Source organism: Heliangelus exortis, chromosome 9, assembly GCF_036169615.1.
Source record: "Heliangelus exortis chromosome 9, bHelExo1.hap1, whole genome shotgun sequence".
Taxonomy (NCBI): domain Eukaryota; kingdom Metazoa; phylum Chordata; class Aves; order Apodiformes; family Trochilidae; genus Heliangelus; species Heliangelus exortis.
Window position 1 is genome coordinate 6,355,100 of NC_092430.1, and position 16,656 is coordinate 6,371,755.

A 16,656-nucleotide genomic window follows, 5' to 3' on the forward strand; every position below is an offset into this window, starting at 1 on the left:
CTTGGTTTTGCCATTCTTCAGCAAAGATTTACAAAACACTCTCACCCTGTTTCCTTGATCATTTTGGTACTTTAAAAAAGAGAAATGTGCTGAAGTGATCTTTACTGAGTAGTTTTTATTGTCAGTTCCCTGGTGCTGCCACGCCAATCAATAGTCATGACTGATTGCTATAACTGCTCCATAAGGTATGGGACTGAAGCATGGAGAGTGTTTCAAAACATTGCTCAGCATCTCCCAGGAGGGGATCAGGCCTTCCACTTAGACTTGATGGGCTCATTCCAACCTTTGCTCAGTGCTGTCCTTTCATAATTTTGTCTATCTGGGCATGGAAAACACCACTCTATCTGGTGTATCATGCTGTCTCTCCTCTGCCAGCCCTGCAAGCATCACTATAACATCCACGTTCTTGCCTGCTAAAATAAATAGCCCTAATGACCTCCACAGCAGACTCTGTAAACTCTTTGGATCTTCTCCATTTTCAAGGTCACAGCTCTGCTTGAGGTTGATAAATTCATGAATTAATAATACTTAGCACTTTTCATCCATGAATGTCAAAGGTGAGAAACCATTGTTATTCCCATTTTTATCAAGGAGGAAATTGAGCTGTAGCAGTGACATGTACAAAATTATTTTGGAAGCCAGTGGTAGATCCAAGAAAAGAATGTAATTTTCTGCACTCAGCTCACATTGTAGCTCTTGCATCACACTGCTTCACAGTGCCCTTTGTGCAACAGCACAGTCTTATTAAAGTTGAGATTTAAGTCCTACAAGAGTCAGGAAATTAAACTCTGCCACACAGTGTGTTCATTGTACAGTTTTATTGGACATGGCCTATACATTACCAAGTGGTCATCCCTTTTCCAAAGGGTGACTTTCAGGAAACCTCATACTAGTAAGCAATGCATATTTCATTGTTTACTATAAATCTTATTTGTTTTGTACCATTACTGCAAATGAAGCAATATAAATTTTATTGTTTGAATTTTCATGAATGTACTTATCAGGTACACTCTATTGTTCTGGCTTAAAAAAATATTTTAGAAAGTATCACTCAACACAAACAAATTCTTTAAGACATTTCTGGGATAGTCCAAAGATGATTTAGACACTTCAGAGCTCTCATGGCACATAAGAAAAGTCGTGGTGAAGTACTCAGGGTAAAGAAGATCCCCTTCTGGAAGTCATCTCTTGTCATGCTTAATTTTAACATTGCTCACAAAAATGTTTTATTCAGCAAGGATGTTCTGTCTTTTCCAGTACCAGCCTCATTTTCCCAGAGGATCTCTTGACTATTTAATATAATTCTTGTTTCACTCTCAAAACACTGTTTTAAAATGAGTGCTTCTAATAAGCACCTCTATTCAGGTAAGCACTTCAGAAAATACTCTAGATGGTAAAGAGGGGATGTTGAAGAAATACTTAGAGCCATCAGAGTAAAGCTTTTCCCTCCCAGGAAACTCTGAGAGTTACTCCTGAGAATCACTGACTTCTGCCAGGCACTTCACATTCTGTTCAGCCATTTACCAATTGAGATATCTTGAGGTACAACCCCATGCAGCATACACAGACAGAGCCTGTTAACCTGGGGGTTGAAACAGGCAGACTGGTTATTTGACAGCCTCTGGGCAGGTCATCCTTACCAGTTTTGTTGTTAAAATCCTGAAATTGCTTCAAGGAAACAAATTGTAAGTTTGACTTGTTTTCTAAAACCTGATTTAAGCTTAAAATTAAATTAATTTTTTTAGGGTATGCTCTGGCAAAAGACAGCCATGGTCATAATACATATTAAAATACCACTGGTTGTACCTGTACTGATTTTATTGGCCTATTTTTCTTGGCCTTTTTTTCTTTTTCTTTTTTTTTTTTTTTTTTTTCTCCTAATCTCAGTGGTATTGTCACTGAACTACTTCTGTGTTATTCTGTCTCCTGCTTTAGACTGTATCATTTATATATTTGTTTAGAAAGAGAACTTAAGAGAGAAAGTAAAGAAGTCTGAGAAGAATACCATAATGGCAAATAGTGACTGATGAAAAGTGGCAAATCTTACGGCCTTGAGGAATGAGAAATGTTGTTTCTCCCTGTAGCTGGTACAGCACACTCTTTGGCAGCTTCTTCACAGCAGTCCCCCAGTATACTCAAATTCAGAGTTTTAAACACTGTGACCCTGGAATTAGGAGAACTGGGTCAGCTTTAATTTTGCAGAAGCTTTCTCAGTCCCTGCTAGTTATCAATTTCTGGAGGACAGGCCTTGTGTATTGCTGCCTTTTCTGTTTACCTGCCTTAGCATTTAGGATGTCTAGTGTGCTGTACATTTAAACCATAGTTATTTCTATATAGAAAGACTTACCTTACTCCTAAAAAAATTTTTTTCCTCTCCCTACTAATAAGGAAAAGTGCATCTAATTTCCTGTTAAAGTTCCCAAATAAAATAGCCTAGGAATATTGCAATTTCCTGTTAACAAACAGTGTAATGGTGAGTACCAATAGAGAGCTTTAATTAGGATCTAAATTTTACCCTTCTTACACCCTTTCCAATCTGGGGTAATTTAGTAGAAAACTTAGTTGCTCTTTTTTCTTTCAGTTTGAGAGACAGACGGCTGCTTTTTTAAAAATTGTTATTATTAAATCAAAGTTCAGCTTAATAAATTGTGTAGATAATTTGCTTCTTTAAAGTTCAGTTAAAATGAGGCAGATGACTTTTCAGAGTTAGGGCCTGAAAAATGAAAAGCTTTTCTTAATTGTGAAGTTCTTGTGAACTCTTGAAAGCCAGTTTTCAGGCTGGGCCTTTGGATGCCTTCAAGGTGCCTGTGTGTAAGGACAGAAGTTCAGTCTGGCACTCAGCAGTGCTGAGCAGGAGAGAACCCTGAGTGCTCAGATGGACCAGAAGACAAGGCTTTGCATGGCTCAGGCACTAACACAAAGCAACAAAATTTCTCAAGGGTCTAATAACTAAAATTCATGTAGTAATACTTATCACTTACCACTTTGGGTACATCTTCAAAGAGCTGAACTAATAGCATCTAATTTAATCTTCAAACAAGCTGAGTGAGAAGTGTTATCATTGCTGTTTAAATGAGGGCCAGAGCAAAGGCAGAGCACTGCAGAGGTGAAGTAATGTGTGCCTCTAGCCAGATGCTTTCTGCCTTGCTAATAAGAAATGTTTTAGTGAATTTAATCCTGTAGGTACTTGGAGGTATCTCTGCTGACTCTTCCCAAATCCTAAATAACTTATATTTTAAAACCTAAAGGTGAAGTCACGGTTATAACTAAGGGAAAAAAAACCTCAAAACAACAACTGCCCCACCCCCAAAAATGGACAAAAAACCCCAAACCAAAAACTTCTTATGGGGCTGGAAACACATTCCCAGTTATAGGATATGGATAAACAGATAAACTATCAAGGAGAAGAAACATTTTAGCTCCTTCCAGGAGATGTTGTTCTCAAGGGCCTCAATTACCCCAATGTCCCATACAAGAGTAGAAGATCATAGTCCCCTTATGGTTCTCCCATATTATTTAAAAATAATTAATTATTATTGTTAATAATAATGTGCACAGAAGCACATGCACTTTAAGTGCCTATGTACATATGTGTATATATACTCATATGCACAAAATTAGCAGCTAGTTTTAAGCAAATAACCTAGTTTAATACAAGCATCATCAAGTTTTAAGAACACTCATCTTCATATTAACATCTTTAAGTGTTATTTTTGAGGGGAACTGCAAAAATGCTTAGGTCAAGTGAAATGGTTTGCTTAAAGATTCTACTGTCTTGAAGTATTTTATTTTTTAGGAAAATTGAAGTGCTTTTGAATGAAAGAACTTGAACTTCTTACTCTCAGATAGTAAGATAGGCTTTTGTTTTTAGTTTTACTATTTTTTTTTACTATCTTAATACTAGTATTCTGTTTGGGTTTTTTTTTTATAAGGAATAGCTTATTTCCAAGTTTTTTAAACTGAAGAGAACAAGTATATTTTCTTATATAATAATTTGTCCTGCATTTCATACTCTAAAACCTTGATTCCAGCACCCCAGTTCTCCCTGGCAATGCCTCGTCCAATGGAGTGTTGCTGCAACATACATTGGTTGTCACCATGGCTCCCTTCTCACTACCTTTTCATGGCAATTGGACTTCAAAGCATCAGGAGACTGAGATTACGGAGTAGTATTGGGACATCACATTTTAGGGGACATGATAATCTTTTTACCTTACTTAAAATCACCTTAATCTCTTCCTCTTCCATCTGTGTTTTGAGGTGTAACCCTTTACAAACACTCCCTGCATGACCCAAAATGGTGCACAGAGGAGTAACAACTTCTGGTGGTGGTGTTTTGTTGTTTGGTTGGCTTTTTGCGGTTTTTTTGTTTGTTTTTTTGGGTTTTTTAAGCTGGCTTGTTTTCATGGCCATTCTATTTTCATGGATTCAATTCAGGTGATAAAGCCACTGCTTTGGAAGGTAGGTGCAGGCCAGAATTTTTGTGGGTACGCAATAATAAATAGGTTACTTGCCTAAGGTATTAACCTGAAGAGCAGTGATAGACCCTTTGTATATAGAAAAAAAATCTTTGAAGAGGAAGAGGTGTAATGTGATCAGAGAGTGCTCAGGAGTGTATTTATTGCTCTGCTTTGTCTTTGTAAATCTTCTCAATGTTCAGCAGGACAGCCGTGCTGCAACTGCTAGCTATTAGGGCTGCACACTGCTTTTCAGATTTACAGCTGTGTGCTTGTCATTTCCAGATGCAGTTTTACTAAGACAGTCACTCAGGAAACCTTGTGAGAAGCAGCAGGTTTCCAGTAAAACATGCCCATAAACACCACGGTTGCTGGCAAAATAAGGCTTCCACCCAGATGCTTTAGGAGAAAAACAGTCAATTCTTTGTTCGCTTTTACCCTGAGGGTTTGACTCAGGTCCATAAATATGCACGATGCAGAACCCATCCAGCTCACCAGCCGGTGTCATTCCCCATCAGACACCTCTGCTATTTCTGTTGCACAGCTCTGAACAAGGATTTTAACTGACAAAAATAATTCAGAAAGCTGTTTCAATCAAAACTCACATCACAGGCTCTGTGGTTATTTTTGTCCTCAGCTCATCTATGGCTAGTTGAGAACTGGACTTCAGCAGAGAAATAGAGGAATTCAGAGAGTGAAATGCACCAAACTCCTGCCCCTTCTGAACTATCCCAACACCACTAATTTCCAATCCTCCAGACTCCAGGAACAGCAGAGCTCAGCACAAACATTGCAGAGGTTTAAGTGGCACTTGACAAAGGATGGGCAAAATGGGGACAGTGGGCTGCTCAGCCACTGCTGTCCTTTCCTTCCTGCTATCACATGGAAGCACGGACTGAAACCAGGGCTTCCTGGGAGCAGAAACTCTTCCTTATGGCTGTGAGCTCTATGTGCTTGCTGGCCTTTGCAGGCTCAAACTTTGGCTTGCCAAGGTGGGACAGTGAAATCAATACTCTGAAATGTGTATGGAGAAGTTGGGAACATGTCACACAACTCATATTGCTCAGCATGTATACTGAACATGTCAGCAATGTTCTATATACCACTCAGACACATTGTGTGACTGTTTTTTTGCTTACTCTCTTCTTTTTTCTTACCAAATCTCTTCTGTACCCTTCTTCACGTATCAGGGCAAAAAAATCCACAAAGCAAAACCAATCACATTCCCAGCTGAGGTTTGCTATTATACTCTTCATTTTTTTATGCTATATTTTGCAAATTAAGATTTTAACTGTGATTGGTAACAACATATCATATGACAGGTTTTTTCTCATTTATGTCTTCTAGCTTTTCTTCTGAAGTGAAAGAACTCCTTGATTCAGTTTCCACTTGAATGGTGAGCAGCATCATATGGAAATGGTATGTACAAGCCTAGAAACTATATGTACCTGTATTGATGATGTTTTCCCCCCCAGTCAGAGGGGAAGGGAATATAATCTACTAAAATTCTGATGGTGTAGCATAAACAGAGCACTTTATCTTTCTCCTTCATCTGACTGATGGAGCAGGGCATTTATTTTTCTGGCAAGTGTTGTGTTTTCTTTTTAGCCTGCGTACCCCCGCTGTAGCATAGAAATCATTTCCTTATAGCTGTTTTTACAGAGCAGGGCAAAAGTTGATGTATTCATTACCAAGGCTCCTCAGGCATTTTTTGTGCAATTTATAGAGATGTGCTGAATGAAGGATATGTACTGCCAGCTTGTCAGCCTGAGCAGGGGACTGTGCACTTCTCAGCAAGTGTCTTGTCCTGTGACTCCTGCCTGCTCTCCAGTGGCTTCAGAAAAAAACAAAGGGGACTCAGGAGCCAAAATAATACTGATAAATTGAAATGTAGAAGTGATACTTCAAAACATCTGTTGTCCCCACACACACATAGTGTAGGATGATCTTTACCCCCTGAGATGCTAGCTCATTTTATAAAATTTTAAATTTGATAAAAAAAAAACAAAAAAAAAAACAACAAAAAGGGGGCAGTGGGAAAGAAGCTCTTACTCTTTCCTGTAATAAAGCTATTGAAATATAGGAGACAGTACTAGCATTATACTAATACTGCTATAATGTACGTATTTTGCACCTACTGCATGTTGACCAGAGCTGACACTTCTTGGAGGAGAAAAAATACATTTCCCTAAGGATAAAAAGTAAATTGCTTAGAATTGTCATCTGAGAATGCTATTCCTAGCCAATGTCAGGTTTCCTTCCTAAAGGATGAGGACCTTCATCATAAATGAAAATTTTTATGGTCCTAATAGCTTTGGTTGTGATCTGGCTTCATTCCCTCTTTCTGTATAGAAATGCTCCTCCTGTGAATGTTTTTCCTTCTTTCACATTTTATTTTGTTCTGGTGTGCTATAAAATCGGCAAGCCAGTGCATAAAATATTAAAATATTTGGAAATGACAAAATATGATTTTTTTTGCAGTCTCTAATAATTTTTTATTTATTTTAATAAAAATGTTGTTCAGTTTTAGTTTTTCCTTCCTCTCTTCTTTCTCACATTGTCTTTCCCTTTTTTTGCCACTGGATATAGGCTCCATTTCATACCCTTCTCAGTTTTAGATTTCAAAGTCACTTTTAATTATTTTTCTTTTATTTTAACTTTCTTTCCTCCTATCAGCAAAGGTAAGTCTGACCATATAATTTTTAGCATATTTATTTATTTTTAGAAATTTTAACTCCTTTTAATAAATTTAAAATGTAATTAGATATTTCAGCCCAGTCTTGCACTGTTTTGTCCTGTCTCTTTTACCATGTTAGTGTTCAGTGAGTACCACAGCAAGTAGCATTCCTTGACAAGTTAACACTTGGGTTTTGTACCAGCTCCTAATTTTGTCAAAAGTTCCATGATCTAGCACAGCTTTGGCAATGAGATCCTACACAACTGCCTAAAGAAGCAGTTGTGAACTGTGTGTCAAATGTGCTCTTGTGTGTTACTGCAGACTGATATTCCCTCATTCTCTCTTACCTGGTATATACAGGTATATACACATCAGTAGGAGTGAACCACATGTGCAACGGAGAAACAGATAAAGAATGTAATGAGCTGAAAAAATTCATTCCTTCAAGTGAGAGGAAGGATTGCCTTGTTGCATTGAGCAAGGTGTTTCATTAGCATCTTATTTCATTAGCAAAGGGTGCACCTTTATTTTTTTTCAGAAAAAAAAGAAAGATAAATGTTTCTTTGGAGTGAGTGTGAATAACAAGCAAAAAAAAAGCATAGTGAAGACTCCTTGGAAGCACCTTTCAGTTTAGATCCATTTTGAACTCCATTTACTCTAGGATTATACCTACACTTTGATGAATGATACACTGTCAAAAGCTTGTCTTTTAAATCATTAATTGAAGTATATGCTTAAAAGTGATCATATGTCTGGAAAGATAAAGAGTTACAGGTCAGAGACAGAAAGAACATGACTATTTTCCTGCTGTATTCTATTTTCATAGGCTATGGTGATTACATCATTCAGGAGGGAAGGGTGAAGCACAGTGGTTAGGTTGCCTTAATGAGAGCAAATAAAATGTGTTTCTCCCAAAGAGGAAGAGAACATTTTAATTAGATATTTGTAGAGCACTATTACTTTTTTATACATCATTTTTATTGTGTTTTTTTTCCCCAGGAATCTGCACTTAGCAGAGGGGTGTTTTATGTGGTGTGTTCTGGTTTTGTGCATTTAGGCAGAAGTTTTAAATAGTTTTTTTTTTCTTTAGGAGCAAGGAATATATATAACATACATGTATTAATTATACCAGTTGTTTAGATATACTGTCCTAGTTTTTATCACTTAAAAGTAATAGAAATAGCAAGCTTTTCATATACACATTTTCCCACATGCAAATGGGAATGTGTATCCAATTTGCATCCTAAGTGTATGCAACGTGACTTCTGAGGGATCTGTTTCATTATGCTTTGCAGTTTCATAGGTCTAGCACTCTGGAGTAAAAGGCTCTACAAAAAATTCTTTATTGTTATTTTAATAGATGGACCTTTCTCATTGAAAAAAAAGTCCATCTGAAACAAAGAAAATATCTCCATGATAGTGACAGCCTACAGAGTCCTTGTGTCCACTGTGTTTTAAAATTTTGGAATTTTGTAATGATCTTAAATATCTTTCACATTCTTGAGTTTTATGTCTGAAAAAAACTAGGGTAGAGCATCAGGAGAACCCAAAGGGCCTGTGTGAGACTGAATGCTAGGTCACTAAAATATCTGCAGATATCTGTCCACTTTCTGGAAGGAACAGCTTCTGGAACAGGCTCCCTGAGGGATGTCTGTGTGTATTTGAAAGCAGAGGAATAAGAAACAAAAAAACCAAGCGTGCAGCTGCCTCTGCTTTTGACATGTTATAATAAGAACAAGCTTGTATCTTACATGTCCCTCATAAGGACTTCATGTTTGGATGCTAGGAGTATGTTTGGTTGTGACATTTGGAATTCCCATTCCAGTCTCTGAAGTTGGATTTCTAAACCTTTTCTTTCAAAGCACAACTACCATGGAGGAGCTAATGCCCTTATTTAATGTAACAACTCCATGATTAATATATCATGTCAGTGTGTGGGAAACCTGAATTCAATTTCCTCCTCTGCCTGAGGGATTTGAACTCCAGACCACACAAAGTGACCTGATCAGCAAGCTACACTATTTTGTGGATTAAGACTTCCATTCATACTTTCTAAGATGTCCAAACAACATGCAAAACCAAGTGTTCAGGAGGCTAATTGCCTTGCTAGCTGGTTCTTAGTGATCAGAAACATAGGACACTGAACCCAGCTTTTCTTATTTTGAGTATTTGTCAGTCACAATATTCAGGTGCTGGACACCAAAGGTGGCTGTTCCAGCCATGTGCATATAGACTGGAAGCCAATGGGTATCTTCTAAAGGGATGTGTCTCCCTGAGCTCTGGGAATCCAGCATATGGATGTGCACCCAATCATTGAATCTCATAAGGCTGTGCAAGCAGGTGTGAGTGTCAAGCATCTCCACTTTGTCAGAAAATGGCCAGGAGCAGAGCTTTAGGGAGCAGAGCATCTTGAACACCCAAAAGGGCAAAGCAGCCATGGCTCATGGCTGGCAGTCAAGCAAGTCTTTTGATGATTGTAATTCTGGTGTGGGCCCACAGCTTTTCATAGGTCCGAGTCAAGAACAGCACCCCCTTCAAAATCTGAAGGATGAAACTCCTTGATCACTTTAGTGTGTTTGCAGGGCAATACCATGCTTGGCTGATTGCATTGGGGATGGTTGCCTACTATTCCAGCTTGCTGTTATACTGTTACCTTTTATTGGTCGCTCTGTTATTTTCATTCCCAGTGCCACTACAGCTCTGAAACCAATTGTGGATGTGTGTAGGTCAAGGGGAAGGAAAATTAAGGGTCATCTTAAGTTTATACAGTGGTGCTTTTTCATTTTCTATAAAGCTAACTACATTTAGGCTCCCTGTCGGGTAAGCTTTTTTTCCCTTGTCTATTATTTTCAAAGAAGAGAGTGTATATGACAGTCTGAGAATAGCACCAGCCCGAACACAGATGGTAGGGATTACACCACACTGAGCCCTGACCTTCAAAAGCCTCCCGTTTCTTTTCAAGGTTTCTCTTCTTTGACAGGTGGACTGTCTTTTGTCAATTACTTTCATTAATGCATTTTTTTCATTATAATCAATTACCTGTGCTTTAGGCCATGTCTCAAAATTACAGCAAAGCGGGTTCCAAAATGAAAAACTGAAACTCTTTCCTGTATTTTTCCCTTTCTGTTACCCTAAAGTACTTTGAAGCACTGGAAGATTTAACTTAAAATGGAGAAATAATACCCAGTTTTCACTTGTTTCTGCCAGCCACTTGGTCTATGAGATTCTGGCCAGTGCACAAGGTAAATGTTAACCCATCTAATCCCAGAGCAGATTGTACTTAAAAGATATTTCTGAGATGTTAAATATTATTTTTTAAAAAAACTAAATATGGGGTCAGAAGTTAAACACTGGTTTTATAATGCAGAAGCAAACTTTTCATAGGCCAGATGCAGCCATTCCTGTAATGTAATGGTATTGTAATGTAAACATGGGATGAAAATCAGCTGTCCCAGACAAGATCATTGAACTCAGTGGAATGCCCTGGTACAGATGAAAGAAGGATTTAGCTTTTTCTTCTAGAGATACCAACAAGCAGGTCAGAAATGCAAATCCTTATTGGAAACCCCATGACTTAAACAGCCAGAACAATACTGGTCTGCAGAACTAGGCTGCTGATGTAAGAATAGATTCTCTTGGGAGATTGTTTTTTCTGTGCTGTTTTGAGGCTAAACAAGAATACCATAAATGGTTTTCCTCAATATTGTAGAGTGGTTTCTCTGACTGTTAGAAATGTGGGAATCAGTGACCAGTCAGTAGGATACTGCATGTTTCTCCTGCAGTTCATCATCTCACCAAAAATCTGTTTTGAATTTATTTCCAACAGTCTTTCAAATGTCTCTGGTAACAATCTCTATTTGTTCCTAACCTGAGACTATCTTTTCAGAATATATAATGAGGACTCGAACCATAACCTGCCAGTTAATGATAATAAGGAAAAAATGGGATTCTTCATCCCCTCAAGTCCTTTCTATAACCTCCTTGCTTTTCTAGAATGAGAGGCAAAAAGAACATGCAGGATGCATGAAGGCTGCACATGGTTTGGCCTGGGTCTTCTTTCCCAAATTACTGGCACTGGATGATTTCTCAAGAGCAATAGAGATCAAGGGAAGAATCTGAAAAGGATTGAACTGTTTTCCTGGCTTGGTGCCTCCTTTTACACAGTGCTGAAACTGGAGAGATGATCTGGTCCCATATCAAACCTTAAAAGGTACTAACATACAGGACAGCCAGAGGAATAGAAATGCCTCATGGTACACAAGGGAGATAAGCAATTAATGCTCATTAATGTTAATAAGAGTTAATGTGTAAATCCTCTGTTTCCTGGACCAAGCAGAAGAAAGTCTAAAGCCATAATAAATCTGTCTCAAATTTAGTAATATTTATTCCAACTAGAGTATAATCACTACAATAACATTGTGGTGCTATAAAAGATGTTGAAATACAGTGTTACATCATCGCTGCTATTTGTTGGTATAATTTTAGTACAATAAAATATTGTGCAACCCATAGTGTGGGATTAAAACTACAGATTTAATATGGGGGTTTTAGTTTGCATACTACTCAAGGCCCAGCACAATAAGAGTTTTAATCTAAAATAAATAGATGATAAAAAAGCCTTATGGGATTTGCTTCATTATGAACAGATTTTTCATTAACACCAAATATGAGGGGAAAAAATAAAAATCTGAAATGCTCCATAAATTTACTTCTTTTTTACCATGTGACTTATCATTAAAAAAAAAACAAAACTTACTCATTTCCTGTAAAAATCTTAGTCATGTGCAAAAATGAGCTATTGACTTTGAAAGCTGCAAGTTACCTAAAAACAACTACAGAGTAGCTTTTTTTTGTTAAAATACTGAAATGAACATAATTTTCAGACTCCTGAATGAGAACTTTTCTTCTGATTCATGTACAAGTAGATTAGTCTCTCATGAGTGCTACTACAGTGAATAACTTGGAGGAGTTAAGGTAAATATGTGCAGGATTTTAATTTTTTTTTTTTAAATACAAATATATAAGAATAGGAATATATACTACATTGTAGAAATTCAGATATCTAGAAGGACTTTGCTTTGGTGGAATCTTCCTCAAATTTAATTCAGTATCTACACTGTGTCTTATCTTCAGCCCTAACAGATACTTTAGCAGTCACAGGAAGTATTTATTTGTATAATTAAAGCTTCTGGAAGAAGGGGGGTTTATGTCACTTTCTTCTCTACATACCACCCTTTTGGAAAGGTTCTGAAAGATCTCATAGATTAAAACCATGAGAATAATTTTATCACTGAAATGATGCATTTTGATCTGATCTAATTTGCATCCTTCCTTTATAAGTCAATGGCTACAAAACCCATCAGCCTCTATTTGTAGGAGATGCTTGCAAAGGACTCAGAAAACCTGACTCCTGGCAGGTTAAGGCATGCAACAAAACGCTCTTGTCCACAGAGGTGCAGAGGAATGGGCCTGGGAATGACCATAAATCCAGCCTGGCTTCCTCTGGTCACAAAGATCCTGCAGAGTGCCTTCCTCTCTGTGCCAGGCACAGGACTGAGCCACCTCCAGGGACACATCTGCCTCTCGAGATTTGGGGCTTTTTGCCTCCTCTGTTCTTTCCTCTATCCCAGCTTGCCTTGGGCATCATTGCCTTAAAAACTAGAGTGGAAATTGGGAGATGAAGCTACCGACACAGGCCCTCAGTATTCACAGGTTAGGGCTCCATTCCTCAGCAGAAAAACTACAGGCTCTGTCAAAACACTCTAGCAAGTAATCACAGCAATACAATGATACAAAACTAGTTCCTTTTAAAAAATATAGGTTTTGTGTCACAGTTCTGTCAATGAAATATCATAAAATTAGTACTAGTATAGGTAATAAAATTATTTGAGATAACTAACCTTTCTATTGTGGTTTGTCTTGCACTTATGAAATTATCTGATTGTTGATGATATTCTATAGATTGAAAATCCATAGTACAACAAGAAACATGTAAAAAGAGCAAAAGCTTTCTCTTGTCTAAGCCATTTATAAGCATTAATCAGAAATATTCAATGATGCAAGTACACCTTATTTGAAAATGTGTTTCACATTAAGAGCTGATAAATTTTTGAGCAAAATACTTTTTCTTTGTCATATATCGTTTTGTTTTGTTACAAGCCAAGAACTTATTTCTTTGGTCATTTCAAAGAAAAACTTTAACTAGTAATATCTTTACAATTTGCTTTGAAATTTGGAAAATGCCTTGACATGTCAAATGGGTTTAGACCTTATGGAAGAAATACAGGGGAAAAAAGGAAGACAGAACAAATAGACTTGAGTGGGATAACTCGAATGTTTGCATATTGCTAAGCCTGTGCTTAAGTTATGCTGAAATGGCCCTGAATAATGCTAGCAGAAAAGTAAAAAATAGTTAATTACAAATGTGAAATAATTTATTTTATTCATTGAATGACTCTTACTGAAAGGATCTTGAATACCCCTTAAAGAAAATTTTCCAAGAATTTGGTCTGAAGTTGCAGAAGAGTTTAGATCCACTGAAGAGCAATGAACTGAGCTCTGAAATGGAAATTCATTGAAAACTGAAGTGCAGTTCATATTTGCAAGCACTTAAAAAAGAATCTCCAGATTTTGAGGTCTGCCTTAACATACTGTTGGTGTGAGGAACTATCCCAAAACTTTGTGCATGCTTTGTTCTTTACTCCAATGCTTTGTTCTTTAATTGGCAAGCTCTTAAGCATATAATATGTCAAATTAAAGTAAAATAATGTCTTGTTTTTCTTATTAATTACATTATTATATTTCACCACTATAAAATTGCTTTCAGTCTAATTATATCTGGGCAGAGATTACCGGTAATTAATATAACAAATAATTTTGACTACAACTGGCAATAATTGCTTTCTTGAAGAATTTTCTAAAACCCTTAAGTAATTTTATTGCTTCTGCATACAGTATTGCCATAATTCTTTAGCAGTTTGTCATTAATTACTTAGAGAAGTAAGTCATTAATTGTTACATGGAATTACATACTTGAAACAGAAGAAGAACAGAGTATATATACATTTACTTTCAGAAGTGCTGGTGAATGGATGCTTCTGGTCACTGGGTCTGGAGCTCCAGAGTCCCCAAATGCCTGATGTTCCCACCAAAATCATCTGCAAAGCTGCAGCATGGGGATACCACCTCACAGGTAACGTGCTGCCCGATTGCCCTGAAGGCCAAAACTTTGGGAACCTGAAGTGAGAGCCCCAAGCAGAACCCCCCCCCCTGTGTTTGTAGGGGCAAAAGTGGAGATTTATTGGTGCCCATTAGGTGTGTGTGCTTGTACACATGAACTCATTGCTTGATTTCTAGAGGGGTGTTGGGTAGCTGGGAATAGGAATGTCATTCAAAGGGAAAGTGGTCCAAGAACATGCTCTTTCACTGAAAAGAGGATGTGTGCTGTGAAATAATTTGGGAACCTCTGATTATCCAGGGCATGGCATGTTAAAATATGGGTTTGTGAAAAGTCTGTCTTTTGAAAGACAATCTAGTCCCATGTTTTATATAAGTTAATACCCATCTTACCAGTAAATCTCTTTTTTAAAAGAAAGATACATGATCTAAAATTTAAAAGTAAAATTTAATTTCCTCTCCTTACCAAACACTGTGCCTTGGTACCAGACTCATACCTCAAGATCCATTCCACTAAGGAATCGTTTTCATCTTCTGTCCTCTATGTTACTTCTTTATGTCAGATATTTATGCATGGTTTATGTTTTCTCCTGATTTTATCTTCTATAGTCACTAATACCAAGATATCAATTGTTGCTGCTGCTACCACTCATGTCTATCCATTCCCTAAAGTTTTAGTGATGCTTTAATCAAGGTGGGAGAAGTTTCCCAACTGTGAGAAAGAAAGGTTTCTTAATAGAGGATTTAACTTTAGCTATAATAAGGATAAAACACTTAGAGTAAATATTATGTGGCACATGAAAGTCCAAAGGACCAAATTACAGATATTTAATGGTCATCTATCAAGTGAAAAAAAGAGGCAGCTCAGTGGCTGCAGTCAGAAATTTTCCAGGTGAACTTGTTTTCATTCAAAAATCAGTCATTTGTCCAAGCTTTTATAGCAGCATATATATATATATATATGACCACTGAGTAAAGTTTGTTTTGACCAAGTATAATGGTACATATGTTTATTTTGTTCAAGCTGATGCTTTTCGTTTGTTTGTTTCCCTAGAACTTCATTTTGAAAGACTTCTCCCTTGTTTTCAGGTATTACTTTGTTTCAGGTAAAGGGAACATATAAAAAAAATGTGAATCTCTCTCTAAAATGAAATCTCTGGTATTCTGTAAAAGATGTACTAGACAATAGCATGAGCTGCAAGCTAATACAGCATCTTTACTTAAGTATCACAAGTTTTTTTCTCCAGCTTGTCAGCTGGGCTTTATCCAGAGAGGTTTATAAGAAAACTTGTCTTTCTTGCTCTTCCTCCAAAACTTCAGTTTTATGTTTTTGTAATACCAGTGACTTTAATGGATGTGGGGACATTTCTCCCATAAGGCAGGGTTTATTTTGGGACTTTAAAATTATTTGGGGCTCTTAAACTTAACACATTATTTTGTGTTATAGTATTATCATTAAGGTAAATATAAATCCCAAATGGACCTCGTGTTTATCCACAAACAGGACAGTCAGAAAATCAAAATGGTCTTTTCCAAACATCCTATAAATTTTGAGGAAAATACCCAAGATTTGTCGAGTAAGACTCAGAATCCTCTTTTATTTTGTTCTATTAATGCACTAAGCTAAAAATATCCTAAAAAGATTAAGTAGATTCTCAATCCCAGCCTAAATGTTTGATGCAAAGATGCTGTTGCAAATTTTTTCCTGAGAAAATGGCATGTAAGTTGCATCAGGTTAGACTCCAGAAAGTGTTCTTCAAGCTGTTATTTTCAGGCTAAATTGGGTGTAAGGAAAAGCTTACTTGTGATTTTATTATTGCATTGTTCATAAAACAACATCCCATAGTTTTATTTCCCTAGCTTGTGACATATTCACAGGAATCAGAGAAGGATTAGCTGACTATACCAAGCATATTAGAACAATCCCTTTGCATCTGACAGCAAATTGCAAACAGCAGCTCTGATCCTACAAGCTGTGGAGTTCAGAAGTGCTGAAATATTCAACAAGCTTATTAAGAGTCAATACTTATTGTACCATCTGATAGGCAATGCAATATCCTTCAAAATATTTGAAGTTAAAGCAAAAGGACTATGTAGGCAATTTCAAAGTGACTTTATTACTAAATGAACTAATAAAAAATCTGCTTTCCTCCTAAACATGCACAAACCAACATGAATGCACTCACCATGTACAGGAGCAATTGTTATTTTGTACCATAGCAATGACTGGAAGAGACTCTTAAAGACAATATAGCATCTTCACCTTGTGACTTCTGCAAAAGGCTTCTTCACAGGATGTGAAATACTGTTAAATTTAAGTAAAGTTAATGTAATTAAATCAGTTGT

The 16,656-nt window shown here is 36.9% G+C and overlaps 1 long non-coding RNA gene across 4 annotated transcripts in view; it reads left to right on the forward strand.

The window, feature by feature from the left end:
- The window catches only part of LOC139799482 (uncharacterized), a 45,275-nt gene that overhangs the window by 18,558 nt on the left and 10,061 nt on the right, over positions 1–16,656 (forward strand). For 3 of the 4 annotated variants that reach the window (XR_011727287.1, XR_011727290.1, XR_011727288.1), the window contains exons 4-6: positions 5,805–5,876; positions 12,586–12,846; positions 14,210–14,326. This is a non-coding gene — a long non-coding RNA (uncharacterized lncRNA). Of the gene's footprint in view, positions 1–5,804; positions 5,877–10,271; positions 10,377–12,585; positions 12,847–14,209; positions 14,327–16,656 lie in introns of all 4 variants that reach the window. The other variant, XR_011727289.1, reaches the window with a different exon arrangement.